Source organism: Cryptomeria japonica, unplaced genomic scaffold (assembly GCF_030272615.1).
Source record: "Cryptomeria japonica unplaced genomic scaffold, Sugi_1.0 HiC_scaffold_52, whole genome shotgun sequence".
NCBI classification, from domain to species: domain Eukaryota; kingdom Viridiplantae; phylum Streptophyta; class Pinopsida; order Cupressales; family Cupressaceae; genus Cryptomeria; species Cryptomeria japonica.
This window is the reverse complement of record NW_026728874.1, coordinates 127,501-142,458: the sequence shown is the minus strand read 5'-3', so window position 1 is coordinate 142,458 and position 14,958 is coordinate 127,501. Positions and strand designations below refer to the sequence as shown.

Here is a 14,958-nt window from a genome sequence, read left to right as displayed (position 1 = left end):
ACCGGGCTCCGACAACGTGCACGCCGCACCTTGGAGCACACTTCGTAGCGCTCCCGGGTGCGCACCTCAGAGCACACCAAGGTGGGCAGCGAGGTGCGCACCTTTGATGCGCTGCCTTCACTAATTTCCAGAAAAGGCAAAAAAAAAAGGAGATTTTAAAATTTCCGTTTTGAAAGATAGTGAAAAAAACGGAACGCGCGTGCCATCTTGAGCCCGCCCTGGTGCGCAGCCCAGGTAAGGTGCCACCCTGGCAAAGGTGCGCACCCGGGCAATTAACCCTACTTCCGACTTCGTGCGCGCCAGGGTGGCAACCGGGCCTCGGAAGAGCCAATGCGAGAAACCCCACCAAACGCTCCGACAAAAAAAGAGGCGGCGCTCCAATAACCCCGCTTCGGAGCGCAGCCGGGGCAAACCAAGCCAAGGTGCCCACCCCGACGAAGGTGCACGCGAGGTGCGCACCCGGGGCAAACCGGGCTCCGACAACGTGCACGCAGCACCTTGGAGCACACTTCGAAGCACTCCCGGGTGCCCACCGGCGTTGCGCACCGTGGTGGGCAGCGAGGTGCGCACCTTTGATGCGCTGCCTTCACTAATTTCCAGAAAAAGGCAAAAAAAAATGAGATTTTAAAATTTCCGTTTTGAAAGATAGTGAAAAAAAAGGAACGCGGGTGCCATCTTGAGCCCGCCCTGGTGCGCAGCCCAGGCAAGGCATGCGCACCAAGGTGCCCACCCGAGGTGCACACCCGGGGCAAACCGGGCTCCGACTTCGTGCAGGCCGCACCTTGGAGCACACTTCGGAGCGCTCCTTGGTGCGCACCATGGTGCCCACCAGGGCGCACCCGAGGCAAACCGGGCTCCGACTTCGTGCACGCCGCACCTTGGAGCACACATCGGAGCGCTCCCAGGTTCGCACCAGCGTTGCGCACCTTTGATGCGCTGCCTTCACTAATTTCCAGAAAAGGCAAAAAAAAACGATATTTTAAAATTTCCGTTCTGAAAGATAGTGAAAAAAACGGAACGCGGGTGCCATCTTGAGCCCTTCCTGATGCGCAGCCCAGGCAAGTTGTGCGCACCAAGGTGCCCACCCTGGCGGAGGTGCGCGCCCGGGGCAAACCGGGCTCCGACTTCGTGCACTGCATGGTGCCCACCAAGGCGCGCAACCCAGCCAAGGTGCCCACCGCAGCGAAGGTGCACGCGAGGTGCGCACCCGAGGTGCACACCCGGGGCAAACCGGGCTCCGACTTCGTGCACGCCGCACCTTGGAGCACACTTCAGAGCGCTCCTTGGTACGCACCAGGGCGCGCAACCCAGCCAAGGTGCTCACCCCGGCGAAGGTGCACGCGAGGTGCGCACCCGGGGCAAACCGGGCTCGGACTTCGTGCACGCCGCACCTTGGAGCACACATCGGAGCGCTCCCGGGTTCGCACCAGCATTGCGCACCTTTGATGCGCTGCCTTCACTAATTTCCAGAAAAGGCAAAAAAAAGAAAAAAATGAGATTTTAAAATTTCCGTTTTGAAAGATAGTGAAAAAAACGGAACGCGGGTGCCATCTTGAGCCCGCCCTGGTGTGCAGCCCAGGCAAGTTGTGCGCACCAAGGCACCCACCCTGGCCAAGGTGGGTCACGGGGTGGGTCCTAGGGTGGGTAACGGGGTGGGTACTAAGGTGCGTGCCAAGGTGGGTCATAGGGTGGGTGCCAAGGTGGGCACCAGGGTGGGTGTGCACCAACCCTAGCCAGGGTAGGTCACGGGGTGGTTGTCGGGGTGGGCGTCAAGGAGCCAAGGTGGGTGGCAAGTAGCCAAGTTGCGTGCCAAGGTGGGTGTCGGGGTGGGTGCCAAGGATCCAAGGTGGGTGCCAAGGAACCAAGGTGGGTGTCTGGGTGGGTGCCGAGGTGGGAGCCAGGGTGGGTCCCAAGGTGAGTGCAAAGGTGGGTGCCAGGGTCAAGGTGAGTGCCAATGTGGGTTCCAAGGTGCCAGGGTCAGGGTGAGTGCCAATGTGGGTTCAAAGGTGCTAAGTTGGGTGCGAGGTTGGGTGCGAGGGTGGGTGGGTGCCAAGGTGTGCTAGGTGGAAGCCCGGGTGGGTCGGCATCCCATGGGTGTCGAGTTGGGTGCCTGATGGGTGCTTCTTGTCAAGTTTTAGTCGTCGGGACTCATTTCGAGCCTTAGAGGTCGTTTCTTGTCCGGTTGCCCTGTCTTCGACCTGGGAACCCAATTTTGGTCCTCGGGTCCCATTTTTTTTTGTCTCGCATCCCACTTTTGGCCTGTGGCCTTTTCGGGGTCGATTCTCGTTTTGGGCATCAGAGCATGTTTCTTCTCCTAAAACCCAATATTTGTTTATTAAGTCTCGGAACACATTTTTGTTCTCGTGGACCCATCATGGGTCTTGGAACGCATTTGTGGTCCTTGGGTCCCATTTTGCATCCCGAAACTTGTGTTTTGGTGCTTGATCCCTATTTTGGGTGCCCACCTTGCACCAAGTGCGCACCCGGGGCAAACCGAGCGCCTTGGTGCACCGGGGCAAGATCGAGCGTGCACCCGAGGCGCCCCGAACATGCACCAAGGTGCACTCGGCCCACATGTGAGCGCAGGTCGTTGCGCCCGAGGTGGTGTGTGGGCACCGCGTTGCAGACGGGACACTGCACGCACACGACGCCCCCTCCAGGTGCACGCACGTAGGCCGGGCCGGGTGCACACCCGACGCCCTAGCAAGGTGCGCGCACCCGGGCAGGGCTCACACTTGGCGAACGGGGCGCACTTCGCGAGGGAGGGTGTGCACCTCGACGGGGGTGGGTGGCCGGGGTGGATTCGCACGTGGGTCGCGGTTTGCTAAGTACACACTGCGACAAGCTCATAACGGGTGCGATCATACCAGCGTTAGTGCACCGGATCCCATCAGAACTCCGCAGTTAAGCGCGCTTGGGCCGGAGTAGTACTGGGATGGGTGACCTCCCGGGAAGTCCCGGTGTTGCACCCTTTTTTAGTTTTTCGCCGGGCGTCGCAATGCTATTTGAATAAACCTTTTGCCCGTTTGCGTTCTCGTCGGGGCCGGGCCGGGCCGGGGTGCGCTGCCCGCACTACCGCGCGCGCGGGGGGCGACACCGAGCGCGCACCCGAGGCGCCCCGAGCACACAGGCCACGGTGCAACCCGGGCGTTGTGCGCGCACCCCGGTGCGCCCGAGGTGCTGCGCGCGCACCCAGGTGAAATCGGTGTGCACCTCGGCCAGTGCGCGCTCGGTCGAGTCGCGCACGTTGGCCAAGGTGCACGGTGATGTTTCTTACTCTAAGGTTCCGCACCAGACGCCCGGGACAGGTGAGCGAAGCTGGGCGGGGCCGGGTGCGCGGCCGGGGCAGGTGCACGCAGCTGGAGAGAGCTTTGGAGCACACTTCGGAGCGCACCAATGATGCGCTCCATTCAAAAGTTTCCTGAAAAGGCAAAAAAAGTTGAGATTATAGAATTTCCCACTTGAGAGATTGTAAAAAAAAAAAATTTAAAATGAAGGAAACGCGGGTGCCAAGGTGTGCGCAGCCCAGCCAAGGTGTGCGCACCAAGGCGCCCACCCTGGCGAAGGTGCACGCAAGGTGCGCACCCGAGGCAAACCGGACAATTAACCCAACTTTCGACTTCGCGCGCACCTTGGAGCGCACTTCGGAGCGCTCCTTGGTGCGCACCAATCTTGGGCACCTCGGAGTGCACCATGGCGCCCACCAAGGTGCGCACCCGGGGCAAACCGAGCTCCGACTTCGTGCGCACCTTGGAGCGCACGAAAGGTGCGCACCATGGCGCCCACCAAGGTGCGCAGCCCAGCCAAGGCGTGCGCATCAAGGTGCGCACCCTGGCGAAGGTGCGCACCCGGGGCAAACCGAGCTCCGACTTCGTGCGCACCTTGGAGCGCACAAAAGGTGCGCAACCCAGCCAAGGTGTGCGCACCCCGGTCAAACCGAGCTCCGAATCGTGCGCACCAGAGGTGCACGCCATCGTGCGCACCTTGGAGCACACTTCGGAGCCCTCCTTGGTGCGCGCCGATGTTGCGCACCTCGGAGCGCACCCGGGGAAAACAATGCAATTAACCCGACTTTCGACTTCGTGGGCACCTCGGAGCGCTCTCGGGTTCGCACCTCGGAGCACACCGAGGTGCGCACCTTTGATGCGCTGCCTTCACCAATTTCCAGAAAAGGCAAGAAAACATTGAGAAGGTGTGCGCACCGAGGTGCCCACCCTGGCGAAGGTGCACGCGAGGTGCGCACCCGGGGCAAACCGGGCTCCGACTTCGTGCACGCCGCACCTTGGAGCACACTTCGGAGCGCTCCTTGGTGCGCACCAGGGCGCGCAACCCAGCCGAGGTGCCCACCCCGGCGAAGGTGCACGCGAGGTGCGCACCCGGGGCAAACCGGGCTCCGACTTCGTGCACGCCATGGTGCCCACCGCGGCGAAGGTGCACGCGAGGTGCGCACCCGGGGCAAACCGGGCTCCGACTTCGTGCACGCCGCACCTTGGAGCACACTTCGGAGCGCTCCTTGGTGCGCACCATGGTGCCCACCAGGGCGCGCAACCCCGCCGAAGGTGCACGCGAGGTGCGCACCCGGGGCAAACCGGGCTCCGACTTCGTGCACGCCGCACCTTGGAGCACACTTCGGAGCGCTCCTTGGTGCGCACCATGGTGCCCACCAGGGCGCGCAACCCCGCCGAAGGTGCACGCGAGGTGCGCACCCGGGGCAAACCGGGCTCCGACTTCGTGCACGCCATGGTGCGCACCGCGGCGAAGGTGCGCACCCGGGGCAAACCGGGCTCCGACTTCGTGCACGCCGCACCTTGGAGCACACTTCGGAGCGCTCCTTGGTGCGCACCAGGGCGCGCAACCCAGCCGAGGTGCCCACCCCGGCGAAGGTGCACGCGAGGTGCGTACCCGGGGCAAACCGGGCTCCGACTTCGTGCACGCCGCACCTTGGAGCACACTTCGGAGCGCTCCTTGGTGCGCACCATGGTGCCCACCAGGCCGCGCAACCCAGCCAAGGTGTGCGCACCAAGGTGCACGCGAGGTGCGCACCCGGGGCAAACCGGGGTCCGACTTCGTGCACGCCGCACCTTGGAGCACACATCGGGGCGCTCCCGGGTTCGCACCGGCGTTGCGCACCGTGGTGGGCACCTCGGAGCACACCAAGGTGGGCAGCGAGGTGCGCACCTTTGATGCGATGCCTTCACTAATTTCCATAAAAGGCAAAAAAAAAACGAGATTTTAAAATTTCCGTTTTGAAAGATAGTGAGAAAAAGGGAATGCTGGTGCCATCTTGAGCCCGCCCTGGTGCGCAGCCCAGCCAAGGTGTGCGCACCAAGGTGCCCACCCTGGCGAAGGTGCGCGCCCGGGCAATTAACCCAACTTCCAACTTCGCGCGCGCCAGGGTGGGAGCGCACCCAACAACCGGGCCTGGGAAGAGCCAATGCGAGAAACCCCACCAAACGCTCTGACAAAAAAAGAGGGGGCGCTCCAGTAACCCCGCTTCGGAGCGCACCCTGGGCAAACCCAGCCAAGGTGCCCACCCCGGCCAAGGTGCAGGCGAGGTGCGCACCCGGGGCAAACCGGGCTCCGACAACGTGCACGCCGCACCTTGGAGCACACTTCGTAGCGCTCCCGGGTGCGCACCTCAGAGCACACCAAGGTGGGCAGCGAGGTGCGCACCTTTGATGCGCTGCCTTCACTAATTTCCAGAAAAGGCAAAAAAAAAAGGAGATTTTAAAATTTCCGTTTTGAAAGATAGTGAAAAAAACGGAACGCGCGTGCCATCTTGAGCCCGCCCTGGTGCGCAGCCCAGGTAAGGTGCCCACCCTGGCAAAGGTGCGCACCCGGGCAATTAACCCTACTTCCGACTTCGTGCGCGCCAGGGTGGCAACCGGGCCTCGGAAGAGCCAATGCGAGAAACCCCACCAAACGCTCCGACAAAAAAAGAGGCGGCGCTCCAATAACCCCGCTTCGGAGCGCAGCCGGGGCAAACCCAGCCAAGGTGCCCACCCCGACGAAGGTGCACGCGAGGTGCGCACCCGGGGCAAACCGGGCTCCGACAACGTGCACGCAGCACCTTGGAGCACACTTCGAAGCACTCCCGGGTGCCCACCGGCGTTGCGCACCGTGGTGGGCAGCGAGGTGCGCACCTTTGATGCGCTGCCTTCACTAATTTCCAGAAAAAGGCAAAAAAAAATGAGATTTTAAAATTTCCATTTTGAAAGATAGTGAAAAAAAAGGAACGCGGGTGCCATCTTGAGCCCGCCCTGGTGCGCAGCCCAGGCAAGGCATGCGCACCAAGGTGCCCACCCGAGGTGCACACCCGGGGCAAACCGGGCTCCGACTTCGTGCAGGCCGCACCTTGGAGCACACTTCGGAGCGCTCCTTGGTGCGCACCATGGTGCCCACCAGGGCGCGCAACCCAGCCAAGGTCTGCACACCAAGGTGCCCACCCCGGCGAAGGTGCACGCGAGGTGCGCACCCGGGGCAAACCGGGCTCCGACTTCGTGCACGCCATGGTGCCCACCGCGGCGAAGGTGCACGCGAGGTGCGCACCCGGGGCAAACCGGGCTCCGACTTCGTGCACGCCGCACCTTGGAGCACACTTCGGAGCGCTCCTTGGTGCGCACCATGGTGCCCACCAGGGCGCGCAACCCAGCCAAGGTGTGCGCACCAAGGTGCACGCGAGGTGCGCACCCGGGGCAAACCGGGGTCCGACTTCGTGCACGCCGCACCTTGGAGCACACATCGGAGCGCTCCCAGGTTCGCACCAGCGTTGCGCACCTTTGATGCGCTGCCTTCACTAATTTCCAGAAAAGGCAAAAAAAAACGAGATTTTAAAATTTCCGTTCTGAAAGATAGTGAAAAAAACGGAACGCGGGTGCCATCTTGAGCCCTTCCTGGTGCGCAGCCCAGGCAAGTTGTGCGCACCAAGGTGCCCACCCTGGCGGAGGTGCGCGCCCGGGGCAATCCGGGCTCCGACTTCGTGCACTGCATGGTGCCCACCAAGGCGCGCAACCCAGCCAAGGTGCCCACCGCAGCGAAGGTGCACGCGAGGTGCGCACGCGAGGTGCACACCCGGGGCAAACCGGGCTCCGACTTCGTGCACGCCGCACCTTGGAGCACACTTCAGAGCGCTCCTTGGTGCGCACCAGGGCGCGCAACCCAGCCGAGGTGCCCACCCCGGCGAAGGTGCACGCGAGGTGCGCACCCGGGGCAAACCGGGCTCCGACTTCGTGCACGCCATGGTGCCCACCGCGGCGAAGGTGCGCACCCGGGGCAAACCGGGCTCCGACTTCGTGCACGCCGCACCTTGGAGCACACTTCGGAGCGCTCCTTGGTGCGCACCATGGTGCCCACCAGGCCGCGCAACCCAGCCAAGGTGTGCGCACCAAGGTGCACGCGAGGTGCGCACCCGGGGCAAACCGGGGTCCGACTTCGTGCACGCCGCACCTTGGAGCACACATCGGGGCGCTCCCGGGTTCGCACCGGCGTTGCGCACCGTGGTGGGCACCTCGGAGCACACCAAGGTGGGCAGCGAGGTGCGCACCTTTGATGCGATGCCTTCACTAATTTCCATAAAAGGCAAAAAAAAAACGAGATTTTAAAATTTCCGTTTTGAAAGATAGTGAGAAAAAGGGAATGCTGGTGCCATCTTGAGCCCGCCCTGGTGCGCAGCCCAGCCAAGGTTTGCGCACCAAGGTGCCCACCCTGGCGAAGGTGCGCGCCCGGGCAATTAACCCAACTTCCAACTTCGCGCGCGCCAGGGTGGGAGCGCACCCAACAACCGGGCCTGGGAAGAGCCAATGCGAGAAACCCCACCAAACTCTCTGACAAAAAAAGAGGGGGCGCTCCAGTAACCCCGCTTCGGAGCGCACCCTGGGCAAACCCAGCCAAGGTGCCCACCCCGGCCAAGGTGCAGGCGAGGTGCGCACCCGGGGCAAACCGGGCTCCGACAACGTGCACGCCGCACCTTGGAGCACACTTCGTAGCGCTCCCGGGTGCGCACCTCAGAGCACACCAAGGTGGGCAGCGAGGTGCGCACCTTTGATGCGCTGCCTTCACTAATTTCCAGAAAAGGCAAAAAAAAAAGGAGATTTTAAAATTTCCGTTTTGAAAGATAGTGAAAAAAACGGAACGCGCGTGCCATCTTGAGCCCGCCCTGGTGCGCAGCCCAGGTAAGGTGCCACCCTGGCAAAGGTGCGCACCCGGGCAATTAACCCTACTTCCGACTTCGTGCGCGCCAGGGTGGCAACCGGGCCTCGGAAGAGCCAATGCGAGAAACCCCACCAAACGCTCCGACAAAAAAAGAGGCGGCGCTCCAATAACCCCGCTTCGGAGCGCAGCCGGGGCAAACCAAGCCAAGGTGCCCACCCCGACGAAGGTGCACGCGAGGTGCGCACCCGGGGCAAACCGGGCTCCGACAACGTGCACGCAGCACCTTGGAGCACACTTCGAAGCACTCCCGGGTGCCCACCGGCGTTGCGCACCGTGGTGGGCAGCGAGGTGCGCACCTTTGATGCGCTGCCTTCACTAATTTCCAGAAAAAGGCAAAAAAAAATGAGATTTTAAAATTTCCGTTTTGAAAGATAGTGAAAAAAAAGGAACGCGGGTGCCATCTTGAGCCCGCCCTGGTGCGCAGCCCAGGCAAGGCATGCGCACCAAGGTGCCCACCCGAGGTGCACACCCGGGGCAAACCGGGCTCCGACTTCGTGCAGGCCGCACCTTGGAGCACACTTCGGAGCGCTCCTTGGTGCGCACCATGGTGCCCACCAGGGCGCACCCGAGGCAAACCGGGCTCCGACTTCGTGCACGCCGCACCTTGGAGCACACATCGGAGCGCTCCCAGGTTCGCACCAGCGTTGCGCACCTTTGATGCGCTGCCTTCACTAATTTCCAGAAAAGGCAAAAAAAAACGATATTTTAAAATTTCCGTTCTGAAAGATAGTGAAAAAAACGGAACGCGGGTGCCATCTTGAGCCCTTCCTGATGCGCAGCCCAGGCAAGTTGTGCGCACCAAGGTGCCCACCCTGGCGGAGGTGCGCGCCCGGGGCAAACCGGGCTCCGACTTCGTGCACTGCATGGTGCCCACCAAGGCGCGCAACCCAGCCAAGGTGCCCACCGCAGCGAAGGTGCACGCGAGGTGCGCACCCGAGGTGCACACCCGGGGCAAACCGGGCTCCGACTTCGTGCACGCCGCACCTTGGAGCACACTTCAGAGCGCTCCTTGGTACGCACCAGGGCGCGCAACCCAGCCAAGGTGCTCACCCCGGCGAAGGTGCACGCGAGGTGCGCACCCGGGGCAAACCGGGCTCGGACTTCGTGCACGCCGCACCTTGGAGCACACATCGGAGCGCTCCCGGGTTCGCACCAGCATTGCGCACCTTTGATGCGCTGCCTTCACTAATTTCCAGAAAAGGCAAAAAAAAGAAAAAAATGAGATTTTAAAATTTCCGTTTTGAAAGATAGTGAAAAAAACGGAACGCGGGTGCCATCTTGAGCCCGCCCTGGTGTGCAGCCCAGGCAAGTTGTGCGCACCAAGGCACCCACCCTGGCCAAGGTGGGTCACGGGGTGGGTCCTAGGGTGGGTAACGGGGTGGGTACTAAGGTGCGTGCCAAGGTGGGTCATAGGGTGGGTGCCAAGGTGGGCACCAGGGTGGGTGTGCACCAACCCTAGCCAGGGTAGGTCACGGGGTGGTTGTCGGGGTGGGCGTCAAGGAGCCAAGGTGGGTGGCAAGTAGCCAAGTTGCGTGCCAAGGTGGGTGTCGGGGTGGGTGCCAAGGATCCAAGGTGGGTGCCAAGGAACCAAGGTGGGTGTCTGGGTGGGTGCCGAGGTGGGAGCCAGGGTGGGTCCCAAGGTGAGTGCAAAGGTGGGTGCCAGGGTCAAGGTGAGTGCCAATGTGGGTTCCAAGGTGCCAGGGTCAGGGTGAGTGCCAATGTGGGTTCAAAGGTGCTAAGTTGGGTGCGAGGTTGGGTGCGAGGGTGGGTGGGTGCCAAGGTGTGCTAGGTGGAAGCCCGGGTGGGTCGGCATCCCATGGGTGTCGAGTTGGGTGCCTGATGGGTGCTTCTTGTCAAGTTTTAGTCGTCGGGACTCATTTCGAGCCTTAGAGGTCGTTTCTTGTCCGGTTGCCCTGTCTTCGACCTGGGAACCCAATTTTGGTCCTCGGGTCCCATTTTTTTTTGTCTCGCATCCCACTTTTGGCCTGTGGCCTTTTCGGGGTCGATTCTCGTTTTGGGCATCAGAGCATGTTTCTTCTCCTAAAACCCAATATTTGTTTATTAAGTCTCGGAACACATTTTTGTTCTCGTGGACCCATCATGGGTCTTGGAACGCATTTGTGGTCCTTGGGTCCCATTTTGCATCCCGAAACTTGTGTTTTGGTGCTTGATCCCTATTTTGGGTGCCCACCTTGCACCAAGTGCGCACCCGGGGCAAACCGAGCGCCTTGGTGCACCGGGGCAAGATCGAGCGTGCACCCGAGGCGCCCCGAACATGCACCAAGGTGCACTCGGCCCACATGTGAGCGCAGGTCGTTGCGCCCGAGGTGGTGTGTGGGCACCGCGTTGCAGACGGGACACTGCACGCACACGACGCCCCCTCCAGGTGCACGCACGTAGGCCGGGCCGGGTGCACACCCGACGCCCTAGCAAGGTGCGCGCACCCGGGCAGGGCTCACACTTGGCGAACGGGGCGCACTTCGCGAGGGAGGGTGTGCACCTCGACGGGGGTGGGTGGCCGGGGTGGATTCGCACGTGGGTCGCGGTTTGCTAAGTACACACTGCGACAAGCTCATAACGGGTGCGATCATACCAGCGTTAGTGCACCGGATCCCATCAGAACTCCGCAGTTAAGCGCGCTTGGGCCGGAGTAGTACTGGGATGGGTGACCTCCCGGGAAGTCCCGGTGTTGCACCCTTTTTTAGTTTTTCGCCGGGCGTCGCAATGCTATTTGAATAAACCTTTTGCCCGTTTGCGTTCTCGTCGGGGCCGGGCCGGGCCGGGGTGCGCTGCCCGCACTACCGCGCGCGCGGGGGCGACACCGAGCGCGCACCCGAGGCGCCCCGAGCACACAGGCCACGGTGCAACCCGGGCGTTGTGCGCGCACCCCGGTGCGCCCGAGGTGCTGCGCGCGCACCCAGGTGAAATCGGTGTGCACCTCGGCCAGTGCGCGCTCGGTCGAGTCGCGCACGTTGGCCAAGGTGCACGGTGATGTTTCTTACTCTAAGGTTCCGCACCAGACGCCCGGGACAGGTGAGCGAAGCTGGGCGGGGCCGGGTGCGCGGCCGGGGCAGGTGCACGCAGCTGGAGAGAGCTTTGGAGCACACTTCGGAGCGCACCAATGATGCGCTCCATTCAAAAGTTTCCTGAAAAGGCAAAAAAAGTTGAGATTATAGAATTTCCCACTTGAGAGATTGTAAAAAAAAAAAATTTAAAATGAAGGAAACGCGGGTGCCAAGGTGTGCGCAGCCCAGCCAAGGTGTGCGCACCAAGGCGCCCACCCTGGCGAAGGTGCACGCAAGGTGCGCACCCGAGGCAAACCGGACAATTAACCCAACTTTCGACTTCGCGCGCACCTTGGAGCGCACTTCGGAGCGCTCCTTGGTGCGCACCAATCTTGGGCACCTCGGAGTGCACCATGGCGCCCACCAAGGTGCGCACCCGGGGCAAACCGAGCTCCGACTTCGTGCGCACCTTGGAGCGCACGAAAGGTGCGCACCATGGCGCCCACCAAGGTGCGCAGCCCAGCCAAGGCGTGCGCATCAAGGTGCGCACCCTGGCGAAGGTGCGCACCCGGGGCAAACCGAGCTCCGACTTCGTGCGCACCTTGGAGCGCACAAAAGGTGCGCAACCCAGCCAAGGTGTGCGCACCCCGGTCAAACCGAGCTCCGAATCGTGCGCACCAGAGGTGCACGCCATCGTGCGCACCTTGGAGCACACTTCGGAGCCCTCCTTGGTGCGCGCCGATGTTGCGCACCTCGGAGCGCACCCGGGGAAAACAATGCAATTAACCCGACTTTCGACTTCGTGGGCACCTCGGAGCGCTCTCGGGTTCGCACCTCGGAGCACACCGAGGTGCGCACCTTTGATGCGCTGCCTTCACCAATTTCCAGAAAAGGCAAGAAAACATTGAGAAGGTGTGCGCACCGAGGTGCCCACCCTGGCGAAGGTGCACGCGAGGTGCGCACCCGGGGCAAACCGGGCTCCGACTTCGTGCACGCCGCACCTTGGAGCACACTTCGGAGCGCTCCTTGGTGCGCACCAGGGCGCGCAACCCAGCCGAGGTGCCCACCCCGGCGAAGGTGCACGCGAGGTGCGCACCCGGGGCAAACCGGGCTCCGACTTCGTGCACGCCATGGTGCCCACCGCGGCGAAGGTGCACGCGAGGTGCGCACCCGGGGCAAACCGGGCTCCGACTTCGTGCACGCCGCACCTTGGAGCACACTTCGGAGCGCTCCTTGGTGCGCACCATGGTGCCCACCAGGGCGCGCAACCCCGCCGAAGGTGCACGCGAGGTGCGCACCCGGGGCAAACCGGGCTCCGACTTCGTGCACGCCGCACCTTGGAGCACACTTCGGAGCGCTCCTTGGTGCGCACCATGGTGCCCACCAGGGCGCGCAACCCCGCCGAAGGTGCACGCGAGGTGCGCACCCGGGGCAAACCGGGCTCCGACTTCGTGCACGCCATGGTGCGCACCGCGGCGAAGGTGCGCACCCGGGGCAAACCGGGCTCCGACTTCGTGCACGCCGCACCTTGGAGCACACTTCGGAGCGCTCCTTGGTGCGCACCAGGGCGCGCAACCCAGCCGAGGTGCCCACCCCGGCGAAGGTGCACGCGAGGTGCGTACCCGGGGCAAACCGGGCTCCGACTTCGTGCACGCCGCACCTTGGAGCACACTTCGGAGCGCTCCTTGGTGCGCACCATGGTGCCCACCAGGCCGCGCAACCCAGCCAAGGTGTGCGCACCAAGGTGCACGCGAGGTGCGCACCCGGGGCAAACCGGGGTCCGACTTCGTGCACGCCGCACCTTGGAGCACACATCGGGGCGCTCCCGGGTTCGCACCGGCGTTGCGCACCGTGGTGGGCACCTCGGAGCACACCAAGGTGGGCAGCGAGGTGCGCACCTTTGATGCGATGCCTTCACTAATTTCCATAAAAGGCAAAAAAAAAACGAGATTTTAAAATTTCCGTTTTGAAAGATAGTGAGAAAAAGGGAATGCTGGTGCCATCTTGAGCCCGCCCTGGTGCGCAGCCCAGCCAAGGTGTGCGCACCAAGGTGCCCACCCTGGCGAAGGTGCGCGCCCGGGCAATTAACCCAACTTCCAACTTCGCGCGCGCCAGGGTGGGAGCGCACCCAACAACCGGGCCTGGGAAGAGCCAATGCGAGAAACCCCACCAAACGCTCTGACAAAAAAAGAGGGGGCGCTCTAGTAACCCCGCTTCGGAGCGCACCCTGGGCAAACCCAGCCAAGGTGCCCACCCCGGCCAAGGTGCAGGCGAGGTGCGCACCCGGGGCAAACCGGGCTCCGACAACGTGCACGCCGCACCTTGGAGCACACTTCGTAGCGCTCCCGGGTGCGCACCTCAGAGCACACCAAGGTGGGCAGCGAGGTGCGCACCTTTGATGCGCTGCCTTCACTAATTTCCAGAAAAGGCAAAAAAAAAAGGAGATTTTAAAATTTCCGTTTTGAAAGATAGTGAAAAAAACGGAACGCGCGTGCCATCTTGAGCCCGCCCTGGTGCGCAGCCCAGGTAAGGTGCCCACCCTGGCAAAGGTGCGCACCCGGGCACTTAACCCTACTTCCGACTTCGTGCGCGCCAGGGTGGCAACCGGGCCTCGGAAGAGCCAATGCGAGAAACCCCACCAAACGCTCCGACAAAAAAAGAGGCGGCGCTCCAATAACCCCGCTTCGGAGCGCAGCCGGGGCAAACCCAGCCAAGGTGCCCACCCCGACGAAGGTGCACGCGAGGTGCGCACCCGGGGCAAACCGGGCTCCGACAACGTGCACGCAGCACCTTGGAGCACACTTCGAAGCACTCCCGGGTGCCCACCGGCGTTGCGCACCGTGGTGGGCAGCGAGGTGCGCACCTTTGATGCGCTGCCTTCACTAATTTCCAGAAAAAGGCAAAAAAAAATGAGATTTTAAAATTTCCGTTTTGAAAGATAGTGAAAAAAAAGGAACGCGGGTGCCATCTTGAGCCCGCCCTGGTGCGCAGCCCAGGCAAGGCATGCGCACCAAGGTGCCCACCCGAGGTGCACACCCGGGGCAAACCGGGCTCCGACTTCGTGCAGGCCGCACCTTGGAGCACACTTCGGAGCGCTCCTTGGTGCGCACCATGGTGCCCACCAGGGCGCGCAACCCAGCCAAGGTCTGCACACCAAGGTGCCCACCCCGGCGAAGGTGCACGCGAGGTGCGCACCCGGGGCAAACCGGGCTCCGACTTCGTGCACGCCATGGTGCCCACCGCGGCGAAGGTGCACGCGAGGTGCGCACCCGGGGCAAACCGGGCTCCGACTTCGTGCACGCCGCACCTTGGAGCACACTTCGGAGCGCTCCTTGGTGCGCACCATGGTGCCCACCAGGGCGCGCAACCCAGCCAAGGTGTGCGCACCAAGGTGCACGCGAGGTGCGCACCCGGGGCAAACCGGGGTCCGACTTCGTGCACGCCGCACCTTGGAGCACACATCGGAGCGCTCCCAGGTTCGCACCAGCGTTGCGCACCTTTGATGCGCTGCCTTCACTAATTTCCAGAAAAGGCAAAAAAAAACGAGATTTTAAAATTTCCGTTCTGAAAGATAGTGAAAAAAACGGAACGCGGGTGCCATCTTGAGCCCTTCCTGGTGCGCAGCCCAGGCAAGTTGTGCGCACCAAGGTGCCCACCCTGGCGGAGGTGCGCGCCCGGGGCAATCCGGGCTCCGACTTCGTGCACTGCATGGTGCCCACCAAGGCGCGCAACCCAGCCAAGG

General features: G+C 62.7%; 2 non-coding genes across 2 annotated transcripts; both read left to right on the top strand.

The window, feature by feature from the left end:
- The first annotated feature begins 2,853 nt into the window (after positions 1 to 2,853).
- On the top strand, positions 2,854 to 2,972 carry LOC131862809 (5S ribosomal RNA). Its single transcript, XR_009361746.1, has one exon. It is a non-coding gene; the product is annotated as a 5S ribosomal RNA (ribosomal RNA).
- A 7,818-nt stretch (positions 2,973 to 10,790) lies between these two features.
- Positions 10,791 to 10,909, top strand: LOC131862895 (5S ribosomal RNA). The gene has a single exon (XR_009361831.1). It is a non-coding gene; the product is annotated as a 5S ribosomal RNA (ribosomal RNA).
- The last annotated feature ends 4,049 nt before the right edge of the window (positions 10,910 to 14,958 follow it).